The 20,696-nt window shown below is 38.0% G+C and overlaps 1 protein-coding gene and 1 non-coding gene across 2 annotated transcripts in view; both read right to left on the bottom strand.

The window, feature by feature from the left end:
* Positions 1-20,696, bottom strand: part of CNTNAP2 (contactin associated protein 2) — a 2,303,447-nt gene that overhangs the window by 506,550 nt on the left and 1,776,201 nt on the right. The window lies entirely within an intron of this gene.
* On the bottom strand, positions 18,036-18,199 carry LOC118144031 (U1 spliceosomal RNA). The gene has a single exon (XR_004728498.1). It is a non-coding gene; the product is annotated as a U1 spliceosomal RNA (small nuclear RNA).

The following is a 20,696-nucleotide window of genomic DNA, read 5'->3' on the forward strand; positions in this document are numbered from 1 at the left end:
ATACAGTATATTAAATTCAGCATCAGTAATTTTTAAAGAAAGATTTACTCAAACCTTTAAAAAAAAAAGTTTCATTAGATTACTTGTCAATGTAATTTCTTTCTTTCTTTCTTTCTTTTTTTTTTTTTTTGAGATGGAGTTTCGCTCTTGTTACCCAGGCTGGAGTGCTATGGCTCGATCTCGGCTCACTGCAACCTCCGCCCCCTGGGTTCAGGCAATTCTCCTGCCTCAGCCTCCTGAGTAGCTGGGATTACAGGCACGCGCCACCATGCCCAGCTAATTTTTTGTATTTTTAGTAGAGACGGGGTTTTACCATGTTGACCAAGAAGGTCTCGATCTCTTGACCTCGTGATCCACCTGCCTTGGCCTCCAAAAGTGCTGGGATTACAGGCTTAGCCACTGTGCCCGGCCTGTCAATGTAATTTCTAAACTGTATGGCCAAAGGATGTAATTAAAACTCTACCAAAGTTAACTCTAAAATTCATTGATTAGTTATTCAAAAAGTTTTTGTACTCATCTTGTAAATTTAAATGCAGCACAAGAGGGAAACAAGCTTTAGCAAATAAACTGTAATAGATGGGATAAGTTAAAAATCTATATGTATTTTTAGCAGTCAAGTATTTGGGAAAAGGGTACCACACATACTATGAATAGGATGTAAAGAAAGCTTTTCAGTTTTGGGTCTTTGTATATGAGCTACCTACAAGAACCTGTTATATTAATTAAAAGACTCTGAGACTTATATCCTGTCATTTTGTGGTTATGTAGGGTTACTTTGACCCAAGTTCAAGATTCCAGAGCTGGTGATCATGTTTGTAATTTCCTCAGATCTCTTATGCAAAACACGTTGAAGTATAGGTTCTCAGATCCTTTCTATTGTTTATAATGTCTTGATTTCTATTTCTAGTTGATATCGTTTGGTTGTGTCTCCACCTACATTTCATCTTGAATTCCCATGTGTTGTGGGAGGGACTTGGTGGGAGGTAATTGAATCATGGGGGCAGGTCTTTTCCGTGCTGTTCTCGTGATAGTAAATAAGTCTCGTGAGATCCAGTGGTTTTAAAAAGAGGAGTTCCCCTGCACAAATTCTCTTTTGCCTGCTGCCAGCCATGTAAGATGAGACTTGCTCCTCCTTAGCCTCTGCCATGATTGTGAGGTTTCCCCAGTCACATGGAACTATAAGTACAATTAAACCTCTTTTCTTTTGTAAATTGCCCAGTCTTGGGTATGCCTTTATCAGCAGTGTGAAAACAGACTAATACTCTAACTGTAGTAAGAACAGGTAATATGAGATCTACTCTCTCAAATCTTTAAGTGTACGGTATTGTTAACCATAAGCACTATGTTGTATGTTCGTCCTGCATGACTAAACATTATATCCATTGAATAGCAACTCCCTATATCCGCCCTGTCCCAGCCCCTGGCAACCAACATTCTATTCTTTGCTTCTATGAATCTGATTATTGTTGATGTCTCACATAAATGGAATCATGCAGTACTTGCCTTCTGTGGTTGACTTATTTCACTTAGCACAATGTTCTCATGTTCATCCATGTTGTCACATATGGCAGGACTTTCTTTTTCTTTTTTTTTGAGACAGAGTCTCACTCTATTGCCCAGGCTGGAGTGCAATGGCATGATCTCGGCTCACTGCAACCTCCGTCTCCCAGGTTCAAGCAATTCTCCTGCCTCAGTCTCTCCAATAGCTGAGATTACAGGTGCCAACCACTATGCCTGGCTAATTTTGTATTTTAGTAGAGATGGGGTTTTTCCATGTTGGTCAGGCTGGTCTCGAACTCCTGACCTCAGGTAGTCCACCTGCCTTGGCCTTCCAGAGTGCTGCTGGGATTACAGGTGTGAGCCACTGCACCCAGGCAGGACTTCCTTTATCTTAAGGCTGAATAATATTCTGATACATATATGTATATTTTATATACATACAAATATATCTGTATTATATACATAATATACATATATAGTACTCTGATATATATACATATATGTGTATATAATGTATACATATATTTGTATATGTACATATACATATACACATACACATACACACCACATTTTCTGTATCCATTCATCTTTTGATAGCCATTTAGGTTATTTCCACATCTTGGCTATTGTGAATATTGCTGCAGTGAACATGAGGATCCATATATCTCTTAAAGGTTCTAATTTTAATTTTAATTTTTGGAGGGTGAATGGCCAGAAGTGGACTTACTGGATCATATAGCAATTCCATTTTTAATTTTTTTGAGAAAATTCTATACAGTTTTCCATATATATATTATACACAGCTTCACCATTTTTAATTTTTACCAACAGTGTATGAGGGTTCCAATTTCTCCATATTCTTAATAACACTCAGTAACTGTTTTTTGAAAACAATAGCCATCTAGCCTGGGTGACAGAGCAAGACTCTGTCTCAAAAAAAAAAAAAAAACCAAAAAACCAAAACCAACCAACCAAACAAATAAAACCAATAGCCATCCTAAGCAGTGTGAGATAATATCTCACTGTGGTTTTTACTCTCAGTTCCCTATGATTAGTGATGGGGAGAAACCCTTTTATATATCTATTGACCAGCTGCATATCTTCTTTGGAGAAAGGTCTATTCAAATTTTTTACCCATTTAAAAATTAGTTTTTCTGCTTTTTTACTGTTAAGTTGGAGGAGTTCCTTATATATTTTAGATATTAATAACTTATCAGATATGTGGTTTGCAAACATTTTGTCTCAGTCTATAGGTTGTCTTTTCAGTCTGTGGACTATTCCTTTGCTGTGCAGAAGTTTTTTAGTTTGACTTAGTACACCTCTTTCTCTATTTTTGCTTTTGTTGTTTGTGCTTTTGGTGTCATATCCAAGAAATCATTGCAAAGACGAATGTCATGAAGATTTTCCCCTATTTTTTTTTTTCAGTTTCAGGTATTATGTTTAAGTCTTTAATTAATTTTGAGTTGATTTTTGTGTATGGTATACAGTAAGGGTCCAATTTTGTTCTTTTTGCCTGTGGATATACAATCCTCCAACACATTTATTGAAGAAAGTACCCTTTCCCCATTGTTTGTTCTTAGCATCTCTGTTGAAGATAAGTTGGTCATAGATGCATAGGTTTATTCCAGGCTTTCTTTCCACTTGTCTATAAAACTTTATGACAGTACTGTAGGTGTTTTAACTACTGAAGCTTCAGAATATATTTTGAAATCAGAAAGTGTGATGCCTCCAGCTTTGTTCTTTATCTCAAGATTGTTTGAGCTATTTCGCATCCTTTGTGGTTCCACATGAGTTTTAGAATTGTTTTCTCTACATCTATAAAAAATGCTGGGGCCAGACATGGTGGCTCATACCTGTAAGTTTGGCAGTTTGGAAGGCCAAGGTGGGTGGATCACTTGAGCCCATGAGTTCAAGATCAGCCTGGGCAAAATAGTAAGACCTCATCTCTACAAACAAAAAAACATTAGCTGGGCCTGGGGACATGCACCTGTAGTCCCAGTTACTTGGGAGGCTGAGGTAGGAAGATTGCTTGAACACGGGAGATGGAGGTTGCAGTGAGGTGAGATCGCACCACTTTACTCCAGCCTGAGTGATAGAATGAGACCCTGTCTCAAAAAAAAAAAAAGAAAAAGTTGTTGGAATTTTGATAGGGATTGCATTGAATCTCGAAATTCCTTTGGGTGGTATGGACATTTTAATGATATTAAATGTCATTAAATGTGGACATGGGATGTCTTTCCATTTATCTTCATCTTTAATTTTTTTCATCAGTATTGCATAGTTTTCAGCAGCCTGTACATATTTCACCTTCTGAAGTTTATTCCTAAGCTTTCTGGCAATGTAGTGCAGCACATTAATTGATTTATTTATGTTGAAACTTCCTTCTTCCAAAAGATAAATCTTGGTTGTGGGGTATGATTCTTTTGATGTGCTGTTGAATTTGGTTTGCTAGTATTTTGCTAAGGAATTTTGCATCTATGTTCATCAGGGATATTGGCCTGTAGTGTTCTTGTCTTGTAATATCCTTGTCTGGCTTTGGTATCAGGGTAATGCTGGTCTCATAAAACGAATGTGAAAATATCCCCTCTTTAATTTTTTGGAAGAGTTTGGGAAGAATTAGTGTAAGTTCTTCTTTAAATTTTTGGTAGAATTCAGCATTGAAGCCGTTAGGTTGTAATGTCTCTTCTTTCATTTTTTATTTTACTTGAGTTTTTTTTTTCTCTCTTTTTTAGTTTGTCAGTTTTGTTTCTTTTTATAAAACCTTCATTTCCTCAATTTTTCTATTGTTTTTCTATTCTCTATTTTATTTCTGCTCTAGTCTATATTATTTCTTTCCTTCTGTTGACTTTGGGCTAAGTTTGTTTTTCTTTTTCTCGTTTTATGAGGTATAATGTTAGGTTGTTGATTTGAGAGCTTTCTTTTCTCAGCAACGGTTTACTACTACACATTTCCCTTTCAAAATTGTTTTAGCTGTATTGCATTAGTTTTGGTATGTTGTGTTTTCATTTTCATTTGTCGTGAGACATTTTCTAATTTCTCTTATTTATTTGATGTATTCATTATTTAAGAGTATTTCATTTAATTTTCATAAGTTTGTAAAATATTCAGTTTTTTTGTTATTTATTTTTTATTTCATTCCATTGTGATCAGAAAAGATACCTGGTATGATTTAAATCTTAAGTTTATTGAAACTTGTTTTGTCACCTAACATGAGGTCTATTCTGAAGAATGTTCTCTGTGTGTTTGAGAAGGATGTGTTTCTGTCACTGTTGGGTGGGATGTTCTGTGTATATCTGTTAGGTCCACTTGGTCTGTACTTTCTTATTGATTTATCTGTTTGGATGTCTATCTGCTATTTAGTGGCATATGCAAGTCTTTTAATATTGTATTTCTTACTTTAGTTCCATGAGTGTTTGCTTTATATATTTACATGTACTGATGTTAAGTGCATATATAATTGTTATATTTGGTGAATTAGCCTTCCTTCTGTTGATATTATATTGTATAATGTCCTTTTTGTCTCTCATGACAGTTTTTGACCTAAAATCTATTCTAAGTATAGCCACTGTGCTTTCTTTTGGTTGTCATTTTCATAGATTATTTTTTTTTATTCCATCACATTCAGCCTATATGTGTCTTTAAACTTAATGTGAGCCTCCTGTAGATATCAGGTAAATGGAACTTTTGTTGTTGTTTCTTTTAAATCCATTCAGTCACTCTGTCTTTTGATTTGGGAGTCTAGTCTATTGTCATTTAAGGTAATTATTGACAGGGAAGGACTTGCTATTGCCATTTTGTTAACCTTTTTTTGTTGTTGTCTTGCATTTCTTTTGTCCTACTTTTCCTTTCCTTTTTAAAAAATTTTTGTAGCATATGTTTTTATTTTTTTCTGTTTTTTTTTTTTTTTTTGTGTGTGTGTGTGTATGTGTCGTTGTTTTGTTTTTTTGTATGTGCTCTATACAGGGCCCCCCAACCCTTGGGCTATGGACTGGTACCAGTCTGCGGCCTGTTAGGAACCGGGCCATGCAGCCAGAGGTGAGGGGTGATGAGTGAGCATTCCCGCCTGAGCTCCGCCTCCTGTCACATCAGCAGTGGCATTGAATTCTTATAGAAGCATGAACTCTATTGTGAACTGTGTGTGGAAGGGATCTAGGTTGTGTCCTCCTTATGATGATCTAATGCCTGATGATCTGAGGTGGAACAGTTTCATCCCCAAACTATCCCCTACCAACCCTGTCCATAGAAAAATTGTCTTGCATAAAATTAGTCCCTGGTGCTAAAAAGTCTGGGTAACACCGTTCCTTTGGTATCTTCTTTGTGGTTACAATGGGATTACCTAAAAGTGGTAATTCAGATCAAAAAATTTGAAATAGGGTGGCTTCACTTTTAGACAAAATACAGGCATTTTGGATATTTATAAAATATAAAACTTATTGGATAGGGGTCCAAAGTGGCTCCTGCCGGAGGTCGTGGCGCTTGCGAAGGTGAGGTCATGAGTTCAAGGCTAACCTGAGCAACCTTATAAGCTCAAACTGATTGGCAAAAAAAAAAAAAAAAAAAAAAAACCACCTTATTGGATAAATTCTATTATACTATTTGCAAAAAGCTGAAGTTAGTAGGTAATGGATTAGACATATATTATTAGTCTATCTCTAAATGGCTGAACCAGTATAACACTTTGTATTTTGAAACTGTATCTTTCATATATTTAAATCTTGTTTAAATCACATTATTTCATGATAATGTTATTATTCTGTGATACTGACTGATAGCAAAACCTGAGTTTGCAGGATATTCTTGTCTGAAAGAAGAGGCAGTACTGGATGGTATTTACACAGCTGCGCTCTTGTTGAGGCATTGGGAGGAGTCCTTCTCCCCACCTCCATGTTTCATGTTGTTCCTATAATGTCTAATTCATCTTTAAATATTTTCATAAATAATATCTCTTCTATACCTTACTAAAATTCCATGTAACTGAACTTTAAATGCAGCTCATACTGGTCATCAAATATTTGACTGCTCTATCTTGCCTCTGGACACACATGATCAATAAGCTCAGAACTCAATACATAAACAGATCACATATAAATATTTAAAGGTTTTAAAAAAATTCTGTAGAATGTTTTGTAGAAGACATGTTATAATATGTGGTTTGTAGGACTCTCCCAAAACCTGTTATATAGCCAGGTAGAGCAGTTGCAAGTGTGAGAGTAGCTGACCACCTCTTAGAATGCTGCTGACCTCAGGAAACACTATCTAAATTCATATCAGGCTGCCAAAAACATAACTTCCTTTGCACTGGCTCTAGCCTGTAGATTTTTTTTCCTGACATTTTTACCCATAGCCAAGTGTCTCTTAATACTTTTCACTAAGAGAATGTATAGCTTCAAAGCTTTCCTTTAATGAGAAAAAAAAAAAATTTACCCATAAGTAGTAATAAAATCTAGCACTCCTGATTATGTCATATGAAATTTACACATAATTTCATAAAATCCATATTATGGCTTTATGAAGGAGGTACTGTTACTTATACTAGAATCTTCTTTCTCATCCTCATCCTGCTGTTCACCATCCCTCACTTTGAGAAACTGAGGCTTACGGAGGTTATATAATTTTCCCAAGTGTATTAGGAGTGCCTGTTCTCATGCTGCTGATAAAGACCTACCAAAGACTGGGTAATTTATAAAGAAAAAGAGGCTTAATGGATTGACAGTTCCACATGGCTGGGGAGGCCTCACAATCATGGTAGAAGGTGGAAGGTGAAAGGCACATCTTACATGGTGGCAGGCAAGAGAGAGTGAGAGACAAGCAAAAGGGAAAACCTCTTATAAAACCATCAAATCTTGTGAAACTTATCACTGCCATGAGAACAGTATAGGAGAAACTGCCCATGATTCAGTTATCTCCCACTGGGTCCCTCCCACAACATGTGGGAATTATGGAAGCTACAATTCAAGATGAGATTTGGGTGGGGACACAGCCAAACCATATCACCAAGACTGCATATTTAATTAATGATTGGTAGTAGTCCTGGGACTCCAACCTAGGAGGCAGATTCCAGAGCCAAGATCTTGGCCATTGGACAAATTTCCTCTTAAGGAATTTCCAAAACCAGTCAAATTGGTGGTTTTGTAACTTGTCTGAGAAAAAAGTTACCCAGGGAGCATCAGTCATTATTTCTGAATTGAGACAGAGCTTTTCTCTATTTATTTTAAAATTTCAAAGTTTATTGATCAAATGTAGTTTATCTTATGGCATGAAATTCTGAAGATATTGCATATGTGTCAAGGAACAACTTGGGTTTAGAAATCTATTTTAAGAAAATGAAGATATTGGTCAATTTACTAGCCTATGTCTGCCAATTCTTTTCAGAGAGTTTTGTAGATGCACAGGTGTATATATTGTGGCATACATGAGATATCTTGCCAATCCATTTGAAACTAAAGTATTCAACTTATTCCACAATATTTAAAATTATTTTTACAAACCTTAAGTCAAACCAAACTTTAAAAAGAAACCTATTTAGCTACTAATACTGGAAGTATTTCAATGAATCTAACCAGACCTGCAGAGTTTTTCTCCATATGGCACAGGTGGCAACTGTTATCTACTCAGGTTGGATGTGATAAGGCAGAGGTGTGGTTGACAGGCTTACAGTGGTCTGGGGGACAGAATATTTTTCATCTTTTTTGCTTAAAAAGTTATCCTCTGGAAGTGGACATTTAAAAAAATTGTCTTTATCATTCCGCAACTAAATATAATAAATGCATATTTATCTTTGAAGGAGTTTCTTCTACTCTTTGTAATATACACAATTGCTTTATTGTCTTATTGTAGTAAACACTGAAAATTTGTGGTGATTATGTAGAAGCTGACTTTGGAGGTGAATGTTAATTTAAATATGTTTCTCTGGCATTTATTAGTAATTAATTTGATTTTATTCTGTGACTATGCAATTATAAATAATTTAAACTGGAGAGGAAATATCATCTTTAGACATCTGCAGATCATCAAAACTACTTTTAAATATGTCAATCTGTCCTAAGAGTAAAATAACTCCATTGTATTATCACATGAATGCAAATGCAGAAAGTATTTACAAAACACTGTTTTTTTATGTAGATTTCTCCTGTGCCTTCAGTTATTCAGTTTTCCTTTATAAAATATATTTTTTTTGTTTGACATTTATCTTAAGTGCTTATAAGATAAACTTCGGTACAAAGGTTATAGAGACTTCATGAACTATAATCTGTATAGCAGTCAATCCAACTTTAATTTTAATTTGTAAAGGATAGAATTACATGTAGATCACAGTGATTTAATGTGTTCAACAAGTAAAAAGATGTTGACTTTAATTTTCTTTGAAGTTTGACTATTAGTAACATCTTTGGCTGACAGATAATATCAGATCTTGAATAAACTCAAGAAAGTATATGTTAAGATATTAAAAGCATAAATCAAACATCAGGTAAACTTTGACAGTTTTATAGACTGTACTTTCCCATTTTGTTATGGAAGAAAAGGACATTTTCATCATACTTCTCTTATAAATGCGCTAAATTTTTAAAGTCCTTCTCTGAAATCTGGTTTTTATGCTGGGTTTCACAAAGCACTGGAGCTTTCATGGAAGTCTCCAAGGTTCATCACTGAGGATGAGGTGTGGGAAAAGGTGTGGAGTTGGTGGAACTCCTAATCTGTCTTTCCCTTTGCCCAGACGTGCTCTATTTTAATATCTCTTCATATTGGACTTTCCAATAAGACTCCATTTGAAGAAAGGATAATCAGCTCAACTATCATTTGCACCTGATTTAAACGAACTCCAAGTAGAGGATAATTAAATATATTTGTTTTCACAATGTCAGCCTCCCTAAATTATTCTACATACTATTTAATATTTTTTATCATTAAAATAAAATAGCTCAATCCAAAAAGGCTATATACTTTATGATTTCAACTATAGGACATTCTGGACAAAGCAAAACTATGGAGGTAGTAAGATCAGTCATTGCCAGGAGTTGAGGGGAGGGGAGGATCGAATGGAGGGAATACGGAGAGTTTTTTGCGTGATGCTCTAATGGTAGATGCATGCCATTATATGTTTATTAAAATCCACAGACTGTACAACAGCAAGAGTAAACCCAATGTAAACAATGGACTTTGGGTGATAATGTGTCAATGTAGGCTCATGAATATAACAAATGTACTACTCTATGTTGGATGATGATCATGGGGAGACTGTGTGTGTGTGTATGTGAGATATGTGTAGGCGATAGGAGGTACTTTGCTGTGGACCTAAAACTGCTCTTAAGAAAATAGTTATTAAACATAAAATTAGCTTATCTGTAGTATTTATAGTATTATGTGAGATATAATTACATTGTTAGAATCACTTATATTTCCAAACAGTTACCAATAAAAGATACAATCTACAGTGAAAAAAAAAAGGAAAGCTGGAAATTCATGGTAGAGTAAGACTCACACTGCATTTCTAGTGAACAAGAACTTCTGTAGAGTCAGTGAAAGGGCCTGATGTGTCTTTGGTGTCTGGACATGGTGACTGTTGTATTGTGGTAAAGGAAGATAGCTTTGCTGGTTATATAGATTTGTTTTCCAGGGTCTTCACTGACAACTGTGACTTATACTCAGGGAGAAACAGTCTCTGGAGAATGGAAAGCACGCTCTTCACAATGACAAAGAAGAAGGGTTTTGGAAGGCAGATCACTCAAATATGAGGGCCTGGGAGAAAAATCCCAGACAAAGATTGCAAAGCCTGGCTGATTCTGTGTAGGACAAATTAGGTAACAAAGACGTTCAGTAATTTCCAGATGAATATAACTAGGAGATTGGGTAGCAGCCACGTATGTACCTCTCATAGCAGCCACCTGTGTACAGCTCTGGAGATTGTAGAAAAAGACTGTGGCAGGAACTTAAGTATTAATAGGGGAAACAGAGACATCAAAAGTGTTTTTACACTCACTAAAACAAGTGTCCACACATTGAAGACCATATCAATGTAATATGTATATTAATTCAATCACAGTTTACCTCTGAATGGTTAATTTTTATTTACTTTCCCTATGCTTGCTAGAAACTTTCTTGGATCTTCCTTGCCAGTCCCAAGTTCTGCACACATTCTCTCCCTCCCTCTCTCCCTCTCTGTCTCCTCCCTTCTTTCCTTCCTTTATCTTTCTTTCCTTTTTGCTCATTATATAGGACACTTATCAAATTCCTGGCCTCATTTCCCATGTTTCAGCTTTTTAGTTCTATTTATACTTCTTCAGATGTGGTTAACTGGTGCTTGCTGGAAATTCCTATGACCAAGGTGACATTAAGAGTGTTCTGAAAAAATTTTGTTTGTATGTTGATAGTCACTAGCATTGATGGCTAATATTGAGCTTGGAATAAATGATAACAAACAAGCTGATTTTTGCATCCTTTCTTTACTAACAACTCATAACTACTTTTCACACCTCTATAGCCTATTTTTCTTGCTATTTTTGCATAAAGACATAAGAGAGTTAATAGAGATGAACATGGTCTAAACTACTCGTAGAGTTGGAATGGATGGGCAGCCACAAGAAATATTGTGAGTAGTTTGAGAGGTCTTTAGACTCTGCAACCGCATCAAGTTGGACTAGACAAAGCACTTCGGGGCACCAATGGCAAGGTGGACCTAGTATAGAATGTGACCCATCACTAGAAAAAAGTCTAAGCTTCCATTTGCATGTTACCACATGCCCTTTAGATGTAAGTTCCTATCACACGGTGAGCAGTCCCGGAAAAAACCTCAGTATTTTTATGGAGGACAATAAGGCAATCTGAGCCTTTCAAGAGGAGGGGGAGTGAAGCCTGGGCATTGCCCCTCTAAATGCCTCTGGCTTGACTCCTCAGAAGGCTGCCATGTTAGTGCCAATGATGGATTTCTCCCAATACTGACACATTATAAGCAGGCTTGGGGCACAGACATACATTTAGAAATGTGAGGACTGCTCTTATCAAGAAAGATTGGCTGTTTCATATTGTGATTTTTCTTTCTCTTAATGAATTTCTTAATTTATTTTCCTTCTGTCTTCATTTTCCTTTCGATATTTGTAATTTGCATTGACATGCACATTTAAAATGTAAAAAGGATTAAATGTGATTATTGTAATGCTTTTTATACTAGAAATATATACTATGAGAATCCTATAAGGGGATAATTTGTATATGGCTAATATGGCACCTGCCAGAATCATTCTTAACAATTTTCACTGGGGCTCTTAGAGGGATTTACAAGTTCTCTTCGATTTGCAAAATGTGTGCTCTAAAATCCCACCCCATGTCTTTGTGTTACTCTGTGTTCTCACCATTGAATTCCTCTCCCATATTGACATTCTGCCTTTGCATAGTAAGCACTCAATGAATGTTTGTTGAATAGATCTGCCTTTTTCCTTGTCTCTTTGGTCCACTGCTCCTGTTCATCAGGCTTACAAACTGCTGAAGTCAGAAGCCTAAGAAAACAATACACATATGGCATAAATACAGGAATCTTCACAAGGTAAGTAATATTACTATTCTCATTTTAAAGATGAAGAAACCAAGGTGAGAAAAGTTAAGTAACTTCTCTGGGCATGGTGGCTCATGCCTGAAATCCCAGCACTTTGGGAGTCCGAGGCAGGCAGATCATGAGGTCAGGAGTTCCAGACCAGGCTGCCAACATAGTGAAACCCTATCTTTACTAAAAATACAAAAATTAGCCAGGCATGGTGGCATGCTCCTGTAGTCCCAGCTACTCAGGAGGCTGAGGCAGGAGAATCACTTGAACCTGGGAGGGGGAGGTTGTGGTGAGCCTAGATCACACCACTGCATTCCAACCTGGGCAACAGAGTGAGATTCCATCTCAAAAAAACAAAAACAAAAACCAATAAACAAAAAAGTAACTTTTCGAAACCCTAAAGCTTATAATAGCAGAGGTGGAATTCATCTATTATTGTCATTAGTCCATGCAGACTACCTTTTGCATAACATGAACTCAAAAATTAGGTGTTTAATTGAATGGATGAAATAAATGACTTTATTTTATAATTGACTATTGTGTCAGTGTCCCTAGGAAATGAGATAGCTCTGTGCAATGCAGTAAGCTGGCCAAAACATTTCCTAAATAATAATAATAATAGAAAATAATAATGCTTATAATTTTCCAGGCACTGTCCTAGCTATAAAACCCCACTGTTAATGAAGAGGGTATCTGGATCATGAGGAGATTAGCACATCACAGATACAGATTGAAGCCAGATTAAGTATGGTGTGGAAGGCAGGCGAATAGCATCTGCCATAAATGAGGAGGTCGTTAAAATGGGAAAGGTCATAATGTCCATAAGATCCTCTTTAATTCATTAGTTATTATGAAAATAAAAAATAAATGTCTTCATTATCTAATCATTTCTCTGCCTGTCTGTTAAAAAAAAAAAAAAGACAGGAGCAGGACGGTGTATGTGAAATTGTAACGTTGAAGGGATCACGAAGACATGTTCTTATATCTATCTTTCATCAGGAGGCATATGACTTAAAACTACTCACCCACGCTGTGTTTCCAAGGACTGCTAGATAGTCTGACTGTGCCTGATATAGAGTAGGGACTCAGACACGACCTGAGTGATTGGATGTATATACGAATGTTTCTGAGGGTTAAAAACGTCCTTCCAACTACTACGTAATCATCTGTCTGAAGGAGACCTGATCAGAGGTAGGCACAGACAACCAGTGCTCACTGGTAGAGCTGCTCATCATTGAAGGAAGATGAGCACACCCTCCTCACTGGCTGGAGACTCATTTTTTTTTAAACTCTCATATTTTTTAAGGTTTCTGCAAAGCTATTCAACCAATGAACTTTCACTCTATGCCATCGTGAAAGGAAAAATAAAGTTTTACGGGGTCTTTTTGATCACCACAGTAGAAAGGAAACAATTTTTATTGCTGCCTAGCAAATTATCACCAATGAAGTGGCTTAAAATAACACAAATGTGGCAGGACATGGTGGCTCATGCCTGTCATCCCAGCAGTTTGGGAGGCTGGGTGGGCAAATCACTTGAGCCCAGGAGCTCCAGACTGGCCTGAGTAACATGGAGAAAAACACAAAAAATAGAAAAATTAGCCAGGCATGGTGGCACATGCTTATAGTCCTAGCTACTCAGGAGGCTGATGTGGGAGGATCATCTGAGTCCAGGGAGGTTGAGGCTGCAGCGGTTTATGAGTGTGCCACTGCACTCCAGCTTGGGTGACACAGTGAGATCCATCTCAAAACAAAAACAAAACCTCACAAATGTATTATCATGGTTCTGTATGTTAGAATTCACACCATGGGTCTGGCTTGATTAAGATCAAGGTGTTGTCAGAGCTATGTACCTTTCTGGAGCCTCTGTGAGAGTCAATTTCCTTGTCTCTTTCAGCCTCTATAGGATGCCTTTATGTCTTAGTTCGTGGATTTCTTCCTCCACCTTCAAAGCCAGCAATTACAGCATTTCTCTGAGCCTTCTTCTGTCATCACATTTCTTTCTGATCACAGCCAGAAAAGTGTCTTTTCCCACTTTTAAGAAGTCATGTGCTTAGATTGGCACACGCTGATAGTCCAGGGTGATCTTCCCTTCTCAGAGTCTGTACCCCGAACTACATCTGCGAAGTCCCTTCTGCCATGTGAAATAAGACATTCACAGGTTTTGGGAATTAAAATGTGAACATCTTGGGGACCGTTATTCTGCCTAATATATTAACCTAAGGCAGAGATACACCCTTCGCAGGGCTGACGGGGACAGGCAGGTAAATATCCTCACAGATGCTCGGTTCCAAAAATTTTCCAAACATCCTGTATTTCCGCCTTCAGAATTTTTTCCTCCTGCATAAAAATAGTTGTTTTTTGTTTGTTTTCTCCTCATCTAGTCCTGATGAAAAAAGACAATAATTTATTTCACCTTAATACCAGGCATTAAATTAGCCTGAGACAACTAGCATGCTTCCAAAAAAATTAATAAAGTTATTATACATCACATTGAGTAATGTAGGATGTACATGTAATATACATGTATACACATGTCAATGTCTATGTGAGTATAGAGATACATGTTAGTACACATCTGTTATCTTTTTAAAACCTGACTTGGATGATTTACCCCACTATTGAGTATAAAGTAACTTTCCAATTTTTGCTGTATGAACTAAAACCATCTATGAAGGCAAAAGCAGAGATGAGTGTATATCTATGTGGGTTTATGACTCAATGCAAAAAGAAAGTTTATAAATACATACAAAAACTGATTCTCTAAAGTGCTACAGATTTGGCTTAAATTGCAAATTGATGTTGAGTAGCTGCTAAGTGACAGGCACGAATGACTTATAATACACAGGAGGCATGGTGCTTGACCTCCTGAAGCCTGTAATTTGAGAGAGAAGTCAGATATCCAGGGATATAATTGCAGATAAGACAGAAAATAACTTTAAAATAAATGTAATTTGCTTTGAGACCCTCAGGAAGTAAGACTGTAATGCATGGACTTTTGCTAGACATTAGGGGTATGGGCAAAGGCAGGGAGGTTTCCTTGGGAAGGAGAATTGGAGCTGGTTCTGCAGAAGTAGGTGATGTTGAAAACACAGATATGTGAAGAGTTATTTTAGGCATAGGTAAAGGACCAGCAATGAGAAAATACAAATATTCTTAGAACGGCCACAGTGTGAGTGAGGTAAAGCAGAGAATGCAAGGTCAGGAGGGACTCTGGAACTGCCTAGTCACTGCAGGAGTCTGGCAGTTCTGATCTCCTTTATCCTGGAGATCACAGGGACCTACTGTAGGTGTGAACAGGATATTAGCAGGGCCCCTTTGAGGAATTAGCACTTCCCACAGAGGCTGTTAGTTGCCTCTTAATGCTCATTTTCCTCTTCTTCCTTGGTAACAGTACCCTTTTTAGTAAGGCATATTCATGCCCAGTTAAAGGCTACAGAACCCAGTCAACCTTGCTGCTAGTTGTGGTTCACTGAAGTTCCAGCCAATGATAGATAAATGGAAGTGGTATGTAAAGTCATTTTTGGGAGGAAAAGGCACGCTCTCTTTCCTCCCGTTTCTACCTTTTGCCTGGAATGGAAACGTAATGGCTGGAGCTCTAGAAGCCATGTTGGATCCTGAGGAGGATGTCAACTCTGAATAATGCCAGAACAGAGAGCTGGAAGGTGCCTGGCTTGTTTTACATGCATGGGAACTAACTTTCATCTTGTTTAAGCACTCTTGTTTATTTATTTGTCTGTGATATGCAGCTTAACCTAGCCTGACGTCCGTAGTTTTTCACGTTTGCTACACAAGAAACCTCAGGAAACTGCAAAATCAAAGACGGTCAAAAGTGATCCCCAGAGGCTTTAATTAGTCTGAGGCAGGAACTAATGATAAGGAACAGTTCTAGCTTTCCAGGTTATTCTAATGCGAAGCCAGTGATAGCCACAGTTATAGACAAAGTTGTAGGATAAGAGCTTTTTAAGGCTGGAAGCTATTTTGGGAGATTGTTGCAATGCCATTGCTTAGATTTAGAACTAGGAGAAAGGCAGTGGTCGCAGACGGTCAGGTGTCTGCAAAAGGCCCAGGTGAGGCAGAATCCATGTAAGGAAAACGGCGACCAACGGATAGTACATAAGGCAATGGAGTTTTACATATGGGAAATTTCAAGTGGGGGAGCATCATTAATATCAAGAGAGGGTAATAAGAGGAGGTGGCTGGCCTGGTAGGGAGGGTGTGAGGATGAGCTCCGGGTGTCTGGAATTGGAATTTTCAGTGGGACACAGAGTAAACAAACAGGTCCACAATTAGAACATGCTGCACAATCGCTTCATCTGCACGTTTCTTTAGATTTGGTGACATCCCTTTGAATTTGATCCTTTTCTCCATGACTGATTTTTTGGCAGAATGCATTTTTGTTTTTTTTTTCAGAAAACATAACAGCACGTGGAGAGAAATGCTAATAGAATATCCACTGTGCTTTTTTCAGGAATAAAAAGCTCTTTTGGATCTTAGTTCGGCTTTTCTCAAAATGACTAAATCATCTCTTTTGTTTAAGTCCATTTCACATTTTGTTGGTAGCCTGTATCTATTTCTAGAACCCACAGGACACCCTGAACATTTGACAGGATCACACCTGATTAATCTCTCTCTTTGCTGCCATCAATATTATTTGGGGGCAGTGGTCAAACCGTATTGACACTCTGCTGACATCTTCTCCGGTGCCCAATTACCCTTCTGTCATGATACAATCCATGAGGTGACAGGAGGATTCTATGCTGTGCCAAGCGGGTTGGCACCAAAATGTCCCTGAGACAGTATATAATACATCATTTTTATGCTTCTCTGGGGAACTAGGAGAGACAGGACACTTCCCTACCCCCATTGCCAATAGGTGTTTTACTCACAGGACTGTGGAAACACAGTGGCTTTCAGGTAGCTTTGCAATTTGAGCTATCTGGGACCTGCCTGGATGAGCCTCCTGAAGTTTCCTAGTTCATCCCCAAGGCAAATCCCTAACAAAAGAGAGCAGAAGCCCTTGCCTGAGGCTCTTAACCCTGACCCACATATTAAAAAGTAGTTACGCTTCTAAGAGTTTAGCGTTAGACTCTCTAGGAATCTCCTGTTAAGATGCAACTTCAGTACAGATCCAATCTGCCAAGTAAAGCACAGTGGAGTAAGAATAAGGAATAAAGTACATGCGATGATGTAACCCTTTTGAAAACTACTCCGGCCATGCTCTAATACTGGGACACATGCTTTCAGGCTAAATAAGATTAAAATTAAGAGTTCTTTTTTTTTCTTCTCCCCCTGCCCCCCCCAGATCACCAGTAAAGCATTATCTTTTTTAAACAAAGCTTAACTTAATGAAAACGGCCTTCATGAGAGCAGAAGGGCATCTCCATTTATGCATCTAGAAAAGAAATATATTGATAGCTATCCATTGAAACATTTTGTTTTATATACACACACACAGGCATGCACACACACATTTATTTAAATATCAACAATCTTTTTGGTTAGTTTAGCAAGTAGAAGAGTGTCACTCCTAACTGATATCGGTACTCCTCATAATGTCATATTCCTATAATACGCATGAATAAGACCACTGACTATTGAAGCATAAAGTGATTGTTCCCCAGGATTCCAAAAGGTTAAGAGCACAAACATGAGTTCCATAGAATTCAGATCAATGACAAAAATATTTTGTTTTGCATGTGGTGATAAGGATAATGGTATGAACGTTCTCAGTTTCACTGCACCCACTGAGCAGAGGAATCCTCCAGCATGCAGAGAAATTCCTTCCAATATTGGGGCCAGCAGAGCCAGTCAGATGCTTTCTTCGGTTTTGTTGTTGATGATGATGAAAATGAGTCTTTGATCTGATTTTTCTTAAAATAATGATTTAGAATTGTTTTGTTATATACTGCAATGCTGGCTAGGATTATTTTTAATTTTAATTTTTAAACTACTTTTAAATACTTTTTTTCTTTCTTCCCTTTTTCCTTTTTTTTTTTAAAGCCAGGGAAAAGCACGAACGCAGTCCCCCACTACCACAAATGATGCAGTCAAGTTTCCCACGTTTGGGGAAATCTCAGGGGTCAGTATATCCAGAGTACAATGGATAAGCCTCACCCTGGGAAAACCACCTTCAGGATCATGGTATCTCCCCTGCCAGCTAAGTATACTTTGAAATACTTTAATTGATCAGGTTAAATGTGTTCATGGCAAAAAATTCAAAGTGCTTCTAAGATGTACAATAGGACAAGCCAGGTCCTCGATAAAGTCCCACATCCTTAATCTATTGTGTTAATAATAATTGTTAGTTTCTTTTGTAGGTTTTCTAGAAATTATATATGCATGTATAAAGGTTATGGATTTATACACATTAGAAAAATGCCAGGCTGGGCACAGTGGCTCACACCTACAATCCCAGCATTTTGGAGGCCAAGGCAGGTAGATTGCTTGAGCTCAGGAGTTTGAGACTAGCTTGGACAAAATGGCAAGACCCCCATCTCTACAAAAAATTAGCACACATTGCCTGTAGACCCAGCTGCTTGCAAGGCTCAAGTGGGAGGATCACCTGAGCCTGGGGAGGTCAAGGCTGCAGTGAGCCAAGATCATGCCATTGCATTCCAGCTGGGGCAACACAGTGAGACCTTGTCTCAAAACTCACTCACATACACACACACACACGTAAAAATGACATATATATAGTTTATATGTATTTATATATAAAATATATATTTTTTAAGATGGAGTTTTCCTCTTGTTGCCCAGGCTGGAATGCAATGGTGCAGTCTTGGTTCACTGAAACCTCTGTCTCTGGGTTCAAGTGATTCTCTTGCCTCAGCCTCCCAAGTAGCTGGAACTACAGACATGTACCACTACCCCTGACTAATTTTGTGTTTTTAGTAGAGATAGGGTTTCATTATGTTGGCCAGGCTGTTCTTGAACCCCTGATCTTGTGATCTGCCCACCTCAGCCTCCCAAAGTGCTGCGATTACAGGTGCAAACCACTGTGCCCGGCCTAAAAAAAAATTTTTTTTTTAAAGAAACACCAAACTTATGCCTGCTATTTGTCAACTTGCCTTTTTCCCTTTCATCTCGGCCATCTTTCTATGCGAGTGTTTATGTATCTACTTTCTTCCTTGGCCAGCCTTATAATATCATTTTCTGAAACTCTTATTAAGGGACATGTCTGCTGTCTACAGGTTATTTGGGTTTGTTTTGTTTTGTCTGCCACAGAAAATGAAATATGCAATCTTAGAACACATTTGTCTCTGTTCGAGATGGTGCATGACACATGGTGAAGGATTCAGTCAAGGAATGTAGTGTTTGAGTTTTGACAGCAATTTCCAAATAGCACCCCAAAAAGTGGCCTCAGTCTTACATTCCTACCAAGAGTGTACTAGAGGGCATGGTTCCAGCCCCATTGCCACTGACAGGACAAAGAATGATGCTCAGCTTACTTGAGTCCTGGAGACACGCCGAGACAAAACTGAGGCACAGGCGGCTCTTACTAACCGGCGGAGAGTCGGAGAAGGAACGTAAACTAGATTGTCTGACTCTACAGCCAGGCCCCTAAGTGCCATCCTGGAGTGACCTCTCTCTCTCTCTCTCTCTCTTTTTTTTTTGCTGTGCTCAAAAAATTTTTTAATAATTATTTTGTTTTGAGATAAAAATTAAGAAATAGCTTGAACTTTTGATTATGAAAAATAACATACAATCAAAAAATGTTGGTAGAGATGGCCTCTCTCTTGTACTAAGGTTTCTGTTTTCCAGACTGATGTTAAAAACCTTTTTAAAACATCCATTGTCCATGTTTCTTTTTATTTCCTTCATTGAATGCCTGTCATTGGGCCCTAAAAATCTGAAGCTGTAAAAACAGTTTCTGTTTGTTTGTCTGATGTGGGAGCAGGTGAATGGAAGCAGCGGTTGTAAAGTGATTTCCAGTGTTGTCACTGAGGGTAGAATTTCTATGTCCTGAGACGTGACTGCTGTGGCTTTTCATCTGCACACCTATCTGGCAGGTACTTCCATACTGGTCTTGAATTTGGGGGCAGAATTAAATCCGAATATTCCTCGTGAAGTGTTTTTCTGTTTAATACTGTAAATTTAGCAGGACCTTGTCCTAGCAATATGAGAGATGCTCCTTCCTCCCTGTAAAAATCTGGATTTAAACTAGCTTATCCCTGGAAACTCCTTTTTATCTTTTGGGCATGTGTTACATTTTCGCCTTGGCTTCTTCTCCCATGAAATCATAGAAGCAGGAGCTTGCGGATTCTACCTTCTCCTCTCTATGAGGAGACATCATGCAATAAAACGGGACTGATACTGTCACTGCACACATTGCATTAAACTGTTGTCCTACAGAAGGTACCCCTGAAGACTGGAACCTTAGCTTGGAGAAATGCAATCAACAAATCCAGGTCCCAGAATGGACCACAGCGATGTTCCCGTTCAGGCCAGGTGATTGACACAGGCCTTTGGGGCTTAAGCTAGGAATTTCCTCCTTAAAGGATTTAACGTTTGTACTATCAAATGGCCTGAGAAGCAAATGTTCCTCCTGTAGGAGCTGAGGTAGGGCTTGTGATGAAGAACTTCTTCCTCTGGGACCTGGAGGAGGTTTTGCTTGTATTCAAATGCCCAGTCATGCCTGAGTAGCCTCATTAATGACAGT

The sequence above is a fragment of the Callithrix jacchus genome, chromosome 11, assembly GCF_049354715.1.
Source record: "Callithrix jacchus isolate 240 chromosome 11, calJac240_pri, whole genome shotgun sequence".
Classification (NCBI taxonomy): Eukaryota; Metazoa; Chordata; class Mammalia; order Primates; family Cebidae; genus Callithrix; species Callithrix jacchus.